Source organism: Uloborus diversus, chromosome 7 (assembly GCF_026930045.1).
Source record: "Uloborus diversus isolate 005 chromosome 7, Udiv.v.3.1, whole genome shotgun sequence".
In the NCBI taxonomy this organism is placed as follows: Eukaryota; Metazoa; Arthropoda; class Arachnida; order Araneae; family Uloboridae; genus Uloborus; species Uloborus diversus.
Window position 1 is genome coordinate 117,290,075 of NC_072737.1, and position 14,498 is coordinate 117,304,572.

A 14,498-nucleotide genomic window follows, 5' to 3' on the forward strand; every position below is an offset into this window, starting at 1 on the left:
GCCGAACTGTCCAAGCGCTATGCGCGTAACAGACATCCAGACATCCAGAGACACAGACTTTCAGTTTTATTATTAGTAAAGATTTTTCATAATTGAGAGTCTTGTTATGAAAGAAGATACTATGAAATAAAAACACTGTTTTTCATCAAAATGGGGGGTATTTACGATTGAATCATCTTACGCCAATGTCAGGTACATGAGTTTAAGGCATTATATGGCTCAGACCGTAACATCAGGCATAAAACATAGCTTTGAAGACATTGATAATTAATCAAAAAGTCAGTATACATAACCCATGCTGAGTTGAGGTTTGATACATCAATAATTAGCGATTCTCGATAATATACGGTAATTGATACATTACATAATTATGGTGATCTAAACAAAATTGCGTGGTCGGTGTCGAAGATTTATGATTCCATGTGCACAGTTCGAACATAAATCTGTTGGGCTTTGTGAGCAGAACAAAATAAATTTACAAACACAAGCGAAAATCCAAATAACCAATAGATTTATGATCTCATGCCGAGATCATCGACATTTAATGCATCGGAACAGTAAGTCAATTTCATCTGATGTTATCAATGACCTCCATTTTTGAACCCAGATATGTATGAAGATCCCACCACTAATAACACCTCAAATGTCATCCAAGAATCTTCGATTGGTTCACGAGACACATTCGCATGTGTAAGTGGGGGATGGCAAGTCTTTGCTTCTTTAAACGGACCATTTCCCTTTCGATAGGCTTTGTGGTATCTTAATGAGGGAGTAATCACACTCATGCGTCATTCCGACAGCAGATCCCCTGTAATTAGCAGCTTTTAACGCCTTGAGACACAGAAGTGGAAGGAATGAAAAATGCGATTGTGATAGGAATGGAGACATCAGAAAGGTAAGTGAAGTTGTATTTCAATACTAAATGTATAAATTGTCTCTCTAACTCATTTGCCGACCACGAGCCACATATGAGTAAGATTTGCTGTCGGCATCGGACATCTTAGAAAAAAAAATGTTTCCGAGGAAAAAAAGGGAATGTTGTGAATTAGTTGTCATTGAAACTTTTCGAAAAAAAAAAAACTTTCAGTCACATGATTTTGCCATACCAATACGCGTTGAGATGTTAAAGCTATACTGGAACAAAGGTAAAATGTTACTTATTACAGTTACTGTATTCGTTTGAATAATTTCGTAACATTAAATTTCTGATCTCTAAATCAATTGAAAACTTTTCATTTATTGCCTGAAACTATTTTCAAACTGTTTATATTTCTTTTTGATTTTCTACAGTTATCTTTTCTGGTTAACATTTATTTCTTTAATGATGGTCTTTTCCTTTGACAATGCCCCTGCAGAGTTAACATATAGCTAAAACTATTCCGTACAAATAAAAATTTACTATCCGCAAATGACTGACTTAGTCACTTTGATTCGTTTAAATTTTTCATTGCAAAAGATAAGGTTCATTGCAAAAGATAATAAGTGGAATGTGGGTCAAAATGAGACAATTAAGATAACTGTTAAAAATGAGTAAATTAATACATGAAACAAATAAATGAGTGAATAAAATGGTGAATGAATAAGAAAATAAGTGAATGAATGAATAAATTAGTGAATTATTAAATTAACTAATTCAAATGAATTAATAAATGGATACGTAAGTGATTAAATTAACGATGCAATAGATAAATGAGAAGAACTACTACCTCACTTTGCCACTCTACTTTGTCCCGCTTGCACTTCACTAATTTTACAAAACAACTCACGAAATAAATGCTGCACTGAACGTCAGTGCATCTGAATTACTAATTACAAAACTAAAAATACTAATTACAGAAATTTATAATGTTATAATAGAAAAAATATTTTTCTACTTAGAACAAAATATTATAGTATGAGATTCAATTTTTAAAAATTGATTATATTACCATATACTTAGATCTTCAGAGGTAAGACTTTTCTGACTGGAATAGACTAAACGTGTTACTACATAATGAAAATATGACTTGATAGTTGACGCAAAAAACAGAGTAAATATTTCATTATTTTATTTTGCCCCGTCATTTCACTTTGCATCGAAATTCTCCTCCTTATTTAAAATGAAAATCTTGTCAATACGAAATGTTTCATTCAGTTCTGATTTATTTATGAACTTCCATGGAGTAGAAACATTAATACATATTTTAAAGCTTAATATTTTCAATTTCTAGTATATTTAACAGTCTAGGAAGACGAACTTTTTAACGAACTAACAGTCCAAAATGTTTTATAACGTACCTCAAAATGTAAAGAAATATCTAGAAAAAACCTTGATTGTGCAAAACTGCAAAAACTCAAGATGAAAGACAATAAACAAAAACCCTGCTCAAATGTTGAATCTGAATTTGCATTTTTCAATTCACGAAACAAGTTACTGTACAGAGGTCAAAGATTTTCATCTCAGCTATATAAATAATAAAATATTCTTTAAAAATGCAATGACCAAAATGAAATGAATTTTCGAAATGAAATGAAAAAGGCATATCCAACTTGCTATCTGAACTGTTTTGTTCAAAAATAATATTCACTTTTCTTGCTTACTAACAGAAAATGTTTAAGAACAAAGTAGTTTTTTCAAAAAAATCTCAGTAAGGATAAAGAAACGTTACAGTGGAGAGAAAAACCTGACATATTTTTGAACATCATTTTATTTATGTGCACTACATTGAATGCAAAAAAAAAAAAAAAAAAAAAAAAAAACCCGAATGCTTATGATTATATGAAATTTAAGTTACTAAAAATCAGACCACCATAAATTGAAAATCGGAGGACAATTTAGCCTTACTTCAGTTTTTGAATGTCAATTTTCAATCCCTTCTTTTTAAGAAAAGTAATACTTCGAAGGTCTTGGCCATTATCATTTCAGCATTTGGGAAACGCTATTTTTTTTTGGAAATCACTGATGGATCAAATCACTCCCCCCCGGGAATATAAGTGATAATACTGTAAAAAATTAATTAATTAAAAAAAAAAAAAAAACACACACACACACACACACTCACAAATACATATACACAGCATTAGTGAAAACTTATGGTTTTACGCTATTCTACTTTTAACTGCTCAAAACATTTATGTTTACTGGTTGGTCTGTATAGTCTAAATTTATAGCTGCATATTTATACTTAAAGTTCATTTCTTTTCTAAATTCAGAAAATTTTAATGATGTGGCTCAGTGTCCCTACCATTTGAGGCAGTGAGAAGCAAAGAGATGTAAGTGGTCACTTTCAAGTTTTGAATAGAACACGTTTAAAGTTGTGGTGCTCGGTAGGCTTTCATTTAATTTTTTTCTAAATTATGCTGTATGGCAGCACCTATTAGAGTTGCTAGTAATCTCTTGCTTTCAAGGCAGAGGAAGGGTTCACCCACCATTTGCAATGGCTATCTCGAAATTTTTAATTTTGGCTCTTATATCCCTTTACTTCTCACTACCTCATTTGTCGTACCATGCACAGCACCTTGTTTGTAAACTTGCTTTGTGCCAGTTATTTATTTTTTTTTGGCAAGAAAGAGCATTATGTTTAAATTTTAAATCAATAATTTGTACGCATTTTTACTTAAAATTTTTGAGATGTGTCACTTTTGGCTCTAGGGTGCAAAAGTGTTCTATTTCATTGGTTTTAAGAAAGAGGCCAATGGAACAATATCGAACGCGGAAAAACCAGCCCTTAAAAGTTGATGAAGTTATTTCACCAAGGTTCAAAGGGTGGAGATCAAACTTTCTGCGCAACATGCAATTGGACTAATCACCAGGGTGACCAGAATCGTTTCACACCTCTGAAGCTCCCCAGGCCCTTTCTTTTCACCCATAAAGAGGCGGAAAATGTGCAGCTATTATCCATCAACAAGTATAAATTTCGAGCACGACACCAGAATACTGATTCCATGACGAGCAATCAAATGCTTCCCGCCAAAAATAATCCTCCCATGCAGATAGCGATCACGTCTTTTCCAATAATTGCTGGGGAAGATAGTTCTTGATGTCGATGGTAATCTCTAGTGATCTACATAAAGTTTAAATTGAGACATGTGTTTTAACGCCAAACTTTAAAGGAAAGGATGGATTGTGTGGAATGCAATTTCCATGAAATATACATCAACAAGCTTAATAATACGGTTGAGCGTTAACTCGTAAAATCATTTTTTCTGATGTCTCTATGCTCTCATTTTAGCAGTCAACATCCTGCTCTATCATATTCAATGTTTAAAAAAAAAGACTTTTTTTAATATATGCATACTGTCACCTGGGACAATTTTGCCAAGTGGGGCACCTTTGTCAGTTTTTGAAAATGATGATATTTGGAGTTTGACTAAGTTCCAAACCAGCTAATAGATGTGGTACTGTTTTACTTGCACAAAGACAATACTACATCGATTAGTAGAACACCAAACGTCATATTTTCCAAAACCGACCGACGTTCCACTTGGCAAAGTTGTCCCAGTTGATGGCAACCAAATATGTTTACGAGCAGATAAATATTTTCTCCATTCTCTCAAACCTTCTTGTTTCACTGCTTTAGACCGGGGAATATTCAAGTCATTAAGGCATGGGAACATTTCGTGAAAGATAGATCGACAAAACTGTTATAAACAACGAGGCCCCACAGGACATGAATACCTCAAGAGACACTTTATTTGTCAGTTTTTGAAAATGATGATATTTGTCGTTTGACTAAGTTCCGAAACCAGCTAATAGATGTGGTACTATTTTACTTGCACAAAGACAATACTACATCGATTAGTAGAACACCAAACGTCATATATTTCAAAAACCGGCCAATGTCCCACTTGGTAAAGTTGTCCCAGTTGATGGTAACCAAATATGTTTACGAATAGATAAATATTTTCTCCATTCTCTCAAACCTTCTTGTTTCATTGCTTTAGACCGGAGAATATTCAAGTCATTAGCGCATGGGAACATTTCGTGAAAGATAGATCGACAAAACTGTTATAAACAACGAGGCCCCACACGACATCAATATCACAAGAGACACTTTAATTACAGGTTATCTAATAGCAGTCCATCATGGTATAATTATTAACGGTTCTTAATCCAGTAAAGCAATTTCACGCTCAGAGTTAAATTAAGGAAGACAGGTTTTCAGGGCGATTGGTCACTAACAATAGGATTTTAACCGGGAGCACAAATGCTTAATTAGCATATTAATTATTGCCACTATACATTAGAAAATCCTTTTTAGAGCCATCCTTACCTTAAGGCAACAATTAACTAAAAACGATGCCGACCATAAAAATCTAATTAATGACATTCACACAAGCTATGCAACTTCACAAATACAAAGTAGCGTCAAAGTTGTGTCAGCCATCATATTAGAAGTTAAATAATAGAGTTATTGTGAGAGATGATATCCTTGTCATGTCAAAAGGCTTTTTTTTTGTTTTTAATTCGGCAACTTAGCCTCATTTGCATGAAATTCTGCAAGATACTAAAGATTAATCATTGATTGTATTTTGTTTGAAGCAGAGTTACTCTAGCAGTTATTGCTGAGCTGCTTTTTGAATCGAATGTCATAATGGAAGGACTACCAAGTCATTATTGAAATGACTTAGGAAATAAAATAATAGTTTTAAAAAACTAAAAAACACGCTTTCGTAGCAAAATGAACTAAAAAGTGAAAAATAATCTTTGGATGATAGTAGTTGACCAATCACTTAATTTTAATGTAATACAAAAAAGCGTGGGGTGCTGTCTAGTTACATTTTTGCTTGGACAACAAATGGAAGAAATTCAAGACAACTGAACCCCACGCTTTTTTGTATTACATTAAAATTAAGTGATTGGTCAACTACTATCATCCAAAGATTATTTTTCACTTTTTAGTTCATTTTGCTACGAAAGCGTGTTTTTTAGTTTTTTAAAACTATTATTTTATTTTTCTGTTTTTTAGTCTTATGTTGGAGAATTATCAGGAAACGAAATTATTTATAAAACGAGTGCGAAGTAATATCTTAAAGTTAAGACAAGGGCACCCCGATGGGAAGCTACTGTGAGTCATCGATGTTTGTTTGCGGAAATCATATTTATATTACTTTGAAAAATTGAGATGCATTTGAATAAAAGTTTTGTTCAACAATGGTCTAATCATCAATGAATTTCCAATTGAAGGCTCACCTAAATTTGGCATGAAATCAGTTTAAATTTAATTATATTTCATGTTCTAATTACCTTGGAACATTGGAACAAGTTTTGACTGATGTAGAAAAATTAAAGGTTTTTGTAGATATTTTTAACTAATTTTTGCGAGCATTTTTTAATGTATTTTTTTAAATTTTTCCTTTTTCACATTGTTGGATTTATGCCAAAATATTGATTAAAATTGGAGGAAACTAACAATTAAAAGATTTAATTAATTAATTTGATTATAGAATATTGCATTGTCATCGGGTCTGAGGTCGCGTGCCAAATTTCAAAAGAATCCGATCGCAGGAAGTGGGCGAAATTTGAGCTACAAGATTCCGTTACAAGATACATTTATACATACATACATACATACATGCAGGTGAAGCTAATAAAAGCGTGTTAAAAAAGGCTTTAACTTGAGAATGCATTTCTTCTTCTCTGAAGGGGATAAATAAACTACCGACGAAATAAGAGGTCGTTTAATCGTAGGTTTTATATACGAAGTTTAAAAATTTAGTTTTTCTCCCGTTTTTCCTGCACAACTTCTTTGGAAGTTTAAAATAAATAATTTTCATGCTTTCAGTAAATAAAATAAGTCTTCAATTAAAAAAAAAAAAAAAACCGTGAATGTGAATAGTTCCCATATCCTATCCGTAATAAAAACATCAGTGTAGGGTTATAAAAGTGTTAAAAGACGTGTAATGATTTATAATTATTATTTTGCTCCAATCAGTTTGCAAGTTAATTGTTAATTGTTATTACACTTTTATTAATTACTGAACTATTTATTTTATTATTTTCTAAATTCTTTTGATATGAAATAGTTGACCAACAATTTAGTGAAATATAATATTTACAAGAGAAAAAAAAAAAAAAAAAAAAAAAAAAAAAAAACGAAATATTTTCCGTTAACTCAAAAATGAAGTTTAAAATAATTTTTAAATGAATCATCATATTCTGTATGAAGCTTAAACACACTTTTTTCGTATTGTTTTGGACACAGTAAACGTTACAAACCCTTCAATGTAATCGGTATATTCGTATATATGTTTTATATTAAAGAGTTTTTCGTTAAAACATGATGCTTGTTCTGCGTTTTCCATTCGTGTTCATATGTGCTCCAGGTTTGTTCACATGTGCCCCCTATAGGGGCACATGTGAACAATTGAAGACATTTAAAAAAAAATCCCATAAAGTAAAGAAATTAAAAAAATAAACAAATAAAATTGAAAAAAATCCCGGGTACAAAGAAAAGCCTATTCAATCATGAGGACCATCCATTTCGCTCTGAGAAACTGATAATACTTTTTGAGAAATTAAAAAGTGAAAAAAAAAAAAAATCACAAGTGCCCTTCTTACCTCCACCTCTATTATTGAAAAATAAGTTGTGTGAGTAACATTGTGAAAGAAGTGCTCCTCGTTATCCGGAAAAAATACAACCTGTAATAATATATTTTTCACAGTTTGTTCTCACAACATATGACTTCGTTTTAAAGTAAAGGGGGCATCATAACCATAAAAAATGAATAATGAAGTAAGTTTTCAAAAATTTATTGACTCGAGAAGTTAAAAATTAAAATTTGAATAGTATTAAAATAAGTAATTACTAAGTCACGTGATAAATCTTGCATATAATAGTATTCAGTTTATAAATATTCAGACATGGTTACAGTTTGAGGAATATAGTGCAGTCATCACACAAGTTGGATACGTTTTGCTTAACTTCATGCAGTTATTGTAATCTAACGTTTTCACTTGGCAATCTTGCATTAAAAGCTGCTGTGAAAAAAGACTCCCTGGAACAATTTTTCAAAGCAGTTTTTTCAAACAATGCAAAAAGCAAAAACTTAGGAATTGATTGAAAGAATAATTGCTGATGGGTTGGAAAAATTAATGTATTTGCATATAAGTATGGGTAGTTTTTGTTGTTTATTGATATAATTTGCATTGAGTATATATCCTTTGTCCCCTCCCCCCACTGCCACTGGAAACATTTGAAATGACGGGCTGATTTCAACTTTAACAAGTTGCCATTTTAGTAATTTCGTGGATAAGTATTTGTAGTTCTTGAGCTTGTTTATTAGAATGTATGATTGAAATATGATTATCTGGCAATTCAAAATGTATCATCACACAAACATCTTACATCAAAGTAAGTAATTTCACCGAGAACTTCAACAACGAAACTCACGCGTACTTTCCACCAGCACTTGCAGTGGCGTAGCTAGACCTGACTTTCGGGGGGGGGGGGGTTACTTCTTTTATATGTATATATATATATATATATATATATATATATATATATATATATATATATATGTATTTAATGTATATATATATGTATATATATGAATATATATATATATATATATATATATATATATATATATATATATATATATATTTAATGTATATATATATATATGTATGTATAATCGCTTGGAATTTTTTCCTTTTCTTCTTTTTTTTTTCTTTCTCTTCTCTCTTCTTTTTCTCTTTTTTTTTGAGACTAACTTTTCGGGGGGGGGGGGGGGGTTTGTCCCCAAACCCCCCCCCCCCTTAGCTACGCCCCTGAGCACTTGGCAACACTTTATTAATTAGATAATTGGAGGTAAAGAACACATCGTGACAGCCAATCATCACGATCTTCAGCTTTTAAAACTGGTCATCCGCTGAAATATTTAATTCTATCAACAAAAAAATAAGCCAGCACTTTTAAATTCTCGCCACGTGTTTTCTTCCAAAACAACTAAGATGTGAAGTGAATGCCCACTTGGAAATGAGATCACTCAACTACGCTGAAAAGATTAATATCTATTTAGTTAAAGGGCTATGGAATTACACCGCGTAGTCAGAACGTAGACTATCATTAACTGGCAGATAGCACTCTGGTTGGTAATTATTAAGCGACACAGGTTAGCCCGCGTGCCATCAACCAGGAGGAAACTTATTTCTTGGAATTCTGCTGGAAGTATTTATTTACGAGAGCTGTGTAGTTATATGAGCTGTAAGGCGTTTTGTTGGACTGCAGGCATTAATTCATTGGGGAGAAAAAAAAGAAGGGTTTGGAATTTAATTGAAAATAATTTGCAGCTTTGAAACACTCAACTTCTGAATGTGCCGACATTCTTGTCCTTTTTGAAAAAGGATCGTGTATGCAAAATTTCAATCATGTTTATTGATGATTGAATGATTTAAAAATCCGTTCTATATGGAGGATGTTCGTTTAAAATTTTTTTTAGATATTTTGAGGAGAACATTGCCTGCGGAGAATATGGGTTGAAGTCATTTGTAGATTCTGAAAAGACCATCCAGGAAATTAATGTAAATTTGTTTTAAAACTCTATGGAGGAAACTGGATTGTTTAGGTAATATTCAAATCATATTTGTTGACTGATGATTGAAAAAATCTGTCCTATAGAGGAGGTCAATGTGAAAAATGTTTAGACGTTTTGAGGAGAATGTTGCTGGTGGGAAATAAGTATTGAAGCCAGTACTGGAAAGACCGTCCAAGAAATTAATGTGAATGTATTTCTCAACAGTATGGAGAAGAGTTTTGAGTTCATGGAAAATTATCATCGTGTAAAAGAGACTGGGTACACAGTTAGGAAGATATGCTCGTAGAGCTTAAAGGCAATATTTATTGCACATAGGCGACTTTCTTACAGACGCTAATCTTGCAGAACTTAGCAAACACGAAATGAATTGTTCTTCATAAAAAAATAATGTAGGGTGATCTGATGATGCATTCGCAGTCCACGGTCAAATCTATTTGTGCAGTACATAAACATTCCTACAAAGCCTATAAGAGAGTTTCTCGGGTTGAATTCATCTGTGATTGTATTGTAAGTGCAAGGTGTAATGCAATCGTAAACGGATAATGCTGTGATGAGAATTATAAAGTATTTTGAACTCTCTGTTCTTCTTAAAAATACAAAGTGCCGAAAAGTCTTGACACGTTAAAAAAAAATCATAGAAAAGCAAAAATTTGTCGCATGAATATGCGGTTTGTACCATCATACTTCATAGGTTCAAGAATTTTTTAAATTTTTTTTAAAGAAAAGAAAGTGCGATTATACTAAGTAGTCACGATATCGGAACAGAAATAAAAAAAATCGGCCTTAACTTCCACTTTGCTCACCCTCGAAACAAAGTTGAGTTTACTTCCTTTTACAAACGACCTGATGTGTGCATCACATGACTACCTTTTGCTGCAATTTAATGTCATTTCCCCATTACTGGCAATTTTAATGTGATTCAATAATTTACCCTCTAAATATCACCAACAGTTGCCAAATTGAAACAGATTAAAAAAAAATCGCCAAATAAGTCACCAAGTTGGCGACAGAACTTAACGACCAAAAGACTGGAGATATATCGCCAAGTGTCCGACAAATTATAACACCACTTGAGTTTACATCGAAATTAACAATGATTCCCCCCAAAAAAGGGGGAAAGACCCCTTTAGAAACACCCGAAAGCAACCAAAAGGGAAGGTTCACAACTAGACTCCACTAGGAGTCTACGTACCAAATTTCAACTTTATAGGGCTTACCGTTCTGGAGTTATGTGACATACATACGCACATCCGCACATATGCACATACATACATACATACGTACATACTGACGTCACGAGAGAATTCGTTGTAATTAACTCGGGAATCGTCATTATGGATACTTCACGTTTCTATGCGTTCTTAGGCACTTATCCAAATGTGGTCGAGTCGAAAAAAAAGAAAAAAAAAACTCAATATTCATTTGGGGGTGAATAAAATAGAAATTAAGGTCGATTTTTGAGTGAATTTTTTTGCGAATACAATACATCCTTTTTTGTAAAAGGAAGTAACAAGCGTCATGTGAGGTGTTAAATCATTTCATTAAACAGAAAGCAGTACCTTTCATTACCAGAGTTCAATGTGTGTGTCGTTTGTGGATATGGGATGAACTTGAATACCGTCTAATATAGATGTGGTTCGAGCAACATGAGGTGTACACGGTAAATTCTGGTAATGAAAGGTATTGCTTTCGGTTTAATAAAATGACTAAACACTTCACACGATATCTGTTTTTCTTACTGTACAGATACAGCGATTACTTATAATTACTCTTTCTTTTCTTTCTCTTTTTTTACCATGTCATAAAAAGTTCTTGAACCTTGACTTGAGTTGACACCCTCAGAGACCACCCGCACCTACCAATTGCTTGGTAAATCGGTTTTAAATGCTCAGATAAATCTGAGCATTTAAAGCTGAGCAAGTGGGTCTCTGAGGAATTTTATTTAAATACATAAAAAAATTACATTATTATCTGTTACAATTTTGATTTGCTCTTGACAAAAATTTTGGTAATTTAACTTCAAAATACGTAATAAAGTAGACAAAAACAATTCATAAAAGCTTTACAATGATACAATAAAACATAAACGACACTAGAGAGTTGTTGCTTTACAAAAGATAACATGTTAAAGTGCAGGAAAAAAAAACTAAATTTAAACGATATTAACTATTGAAAATAGAAAACATATGTGTATTAGTCAACGCCTTGAAACGTGAAGCCTTCATTAGCCAACAGACTGAAAATCGAGTTAAGTCTGATGCGGGTATGATGTTGCGAAAAGGCGATTAGTATGTTTTTATTGAGTGAAAGACTATGATTACGTCTGATATGCAAATGCGATGTTAGTGAAATTCTTGAACCTGTGAAGTATATAGCATAAACCGCACATCCATTCGAGAATCTGTTGCTTTTCTATGAATTTTTAAAATGTGTCACTGACTTTTCGGACATTCTGTATATTAAGAGCACTGTGCACCAAAAACTAAAATTTCATGAACTGGAACTACAAATGTGAAAAAAAAAAAAAAAAGAAAAGAAAAAAAAAATACATTTAGAAACATCATAATTGATCTTCTAAAGGTAACATATTTGCTTTAAAAAGGCATTGGGTCCTCAAGTAACGAAATCGACACAGAATGCTCACTGAACCACGTCGCAGAAAATTAGTTTCAACTTATCGCTGTTTCCATCTTCGGTTGAGTGAACAATAAGATGAAGAATACATAGAAAAAATAAGTTGTAAATTCCTCTGAAATCGTCTCGGAAACTAAATATTTATATATTGCTTTTTTTTCGGGAGATGAAAGGGAAAAAAAATGTCATTTCACACTCGAAATATCTCCCAGGCAATCAGTGCCAGAGTGCATCTCTTTCACATTTCAGCGGCTAATAAGAGATAACGTAGAAGGTTAATTTCATTTACGCTTGGCGGAAAAAATAAATCAACTTTATTATCAGGTGAAGATCAATATTGTGAAGAAGATTGAAGAAAAGATTTTGGTAATATTTTCAGGGGGATCTGGTGGCATAGCTCTTAAAAGATGGATTTTGTTAGAGTAGAGTAGGTAGATAAAGCATTTGAGAATGACTGCTGAACATGGTGATAACATGCGGTCATTAGGTTTAAACGCTTTGTGGAATAACATTTTGAAAAGTTAATTATTTTCTAAGGTGATTTCCTGTCGGTAAAATTGTCGATGATTAAAATTGATTTAGAAACATTTGATCAGCGGATGATTTAGAGTATGTTATGGCTTTGGATATTTTATTGTGTCTTTTACTATTTATGTTTTATTAATTTATTTTTTTGAGGAGAAAATAAGTAAAATTTGTTAAATTCTGACTTTAATCTAGCATATAAAACTTATTTTCCGGTTCAAAATTATTTTTAAATGTAAATTGTCTACGATTGGGTTGGACAAATTTTTGCATAAAAAATTAATTATACTTTCATCGCAAAAATGTTTCGAAATCTAACAGGTTTTTCAGCCTTTACACAGAATGAAGTCAGTGTAAAGTTACAGGTTTAAGGGACTTAAGTTTGGTGGATTGTAAAATGTACAATTAATTTTTCTTGATGATTCTAAAACTTAAATTTGTTTCTATTCTACTGTGCAGGAATATTTCATTGAACGTACAAATTCGGAAATTTTTTAAAGCTGTTATAATTTATGGAACCACGTTTTGTTCAAGTCTTTTGAGCATCAGAGCTTAATAGATTCACAATACTCAGTACCGAAAAGTAATTTCTTGAGAAGAAATTTCTTAAAACCAAAATCTTTATGTACAAGTTTGGTCTCGCATTCACAAGTTTAATTAAACCTCAAATGCAACATGTTGCGAACTTACATTTTTTATAAAATTTATATTTATACATAAAATGTTTGCATTTAACAGGTGAAGTTTCAGGTTTTTTACGCATTTATAAGTTGAAAACTGTTTGAAGAGTCGAAACCATTAACAGTTTTCACAGTATAAATTTTTTGTTAGTTTTAAATTTTTCGATTTTCAGAATAAAGAAGTTTTTGTCGAAGTAAAGTTGAAAAACCTTGAACGTTTAAATAGCTGAGAAACTTTTAAAGAAAAATTCTCTGCAAAAAAAAGTTACCATTCTTTTTTCAGGATTTCTTTAAATTAAAAAGTTACTGAATTTATTAATTTTTGCAGAACATGTTGGTGCAAAAGTTATCTGCACCAACATTTAAAATCTGTTTACATTTTATTACATTAGAATTCACATTTATAAGGGATAACTAACAAATAACTTGTGGAACTAACAAAAATAAATCATTTAAGTTCTTACAAAATTTCAGTGAGTTGGTTTTGTTTAATTTGAAAGGATGTTTTTGCTTAATTTATTAGTTAAAGCCACTATATACACGTACTAGGCATTATAACATAAAATTTTACATTAAATTAGAGGTGTATATGCATCAATTTAATAAGTCTAAAATTTCAATTGTAAAACACGCCTTCGATTGAAACTTTGTTGGACTAAACTCGTTTCCAGAACAAAAACACCCTTGATAACGAAGACCAAATCAGAACCCAAAAAGCAGCTTTAAAGTGATGCTGATACCAACACAGCCAAAACCTATACAAATACAAAAGTGACGACCAGCGACAGGCTCTGGCCCCAGCTAGACTGGTCCTAGTCAGTTTACAATCCCCAGTGAAGATCAATGGCCATCTTAAAACTATCTACTCCCTTGCTCATTACCACCTCTTCCGGTAAGCTGCTCCAAGGTTCCACTACCCTGCTAAAATAATAATTTTTTCTAACATCCATGTTAGCCTGAGATTTAAATAGCTTAAAACAGTGATCCCTTGTCCTGTTTTCGGTGCTAAACTTCAGCCCCGTAACATCTTTTATTTTAATAAATTTAAACAACTGAATCATGTCCCCTCGGTCTCTTCTTTTCTCAAGACTGCACATTTTTAGCTTTTTAAGCCTGGAATCATAGTCTAAATGAGAAAGT

At 32.2% G+C, this 14,498-nt stretch overlaps 1 protein-coding gene across 1 annotated transcript in view; it reads right to left on the reverse strand.

Annotated features, from left to right (window-relative positions):
* Positions 1 to 14,498, reverse strand: part of LOC129225850 (cadherin-23-like) — a 252,851-nt gene that overhangs the window by 102,862 nt on the left and 135,491 nt on the right. The window lies entirely within an intron of this gene.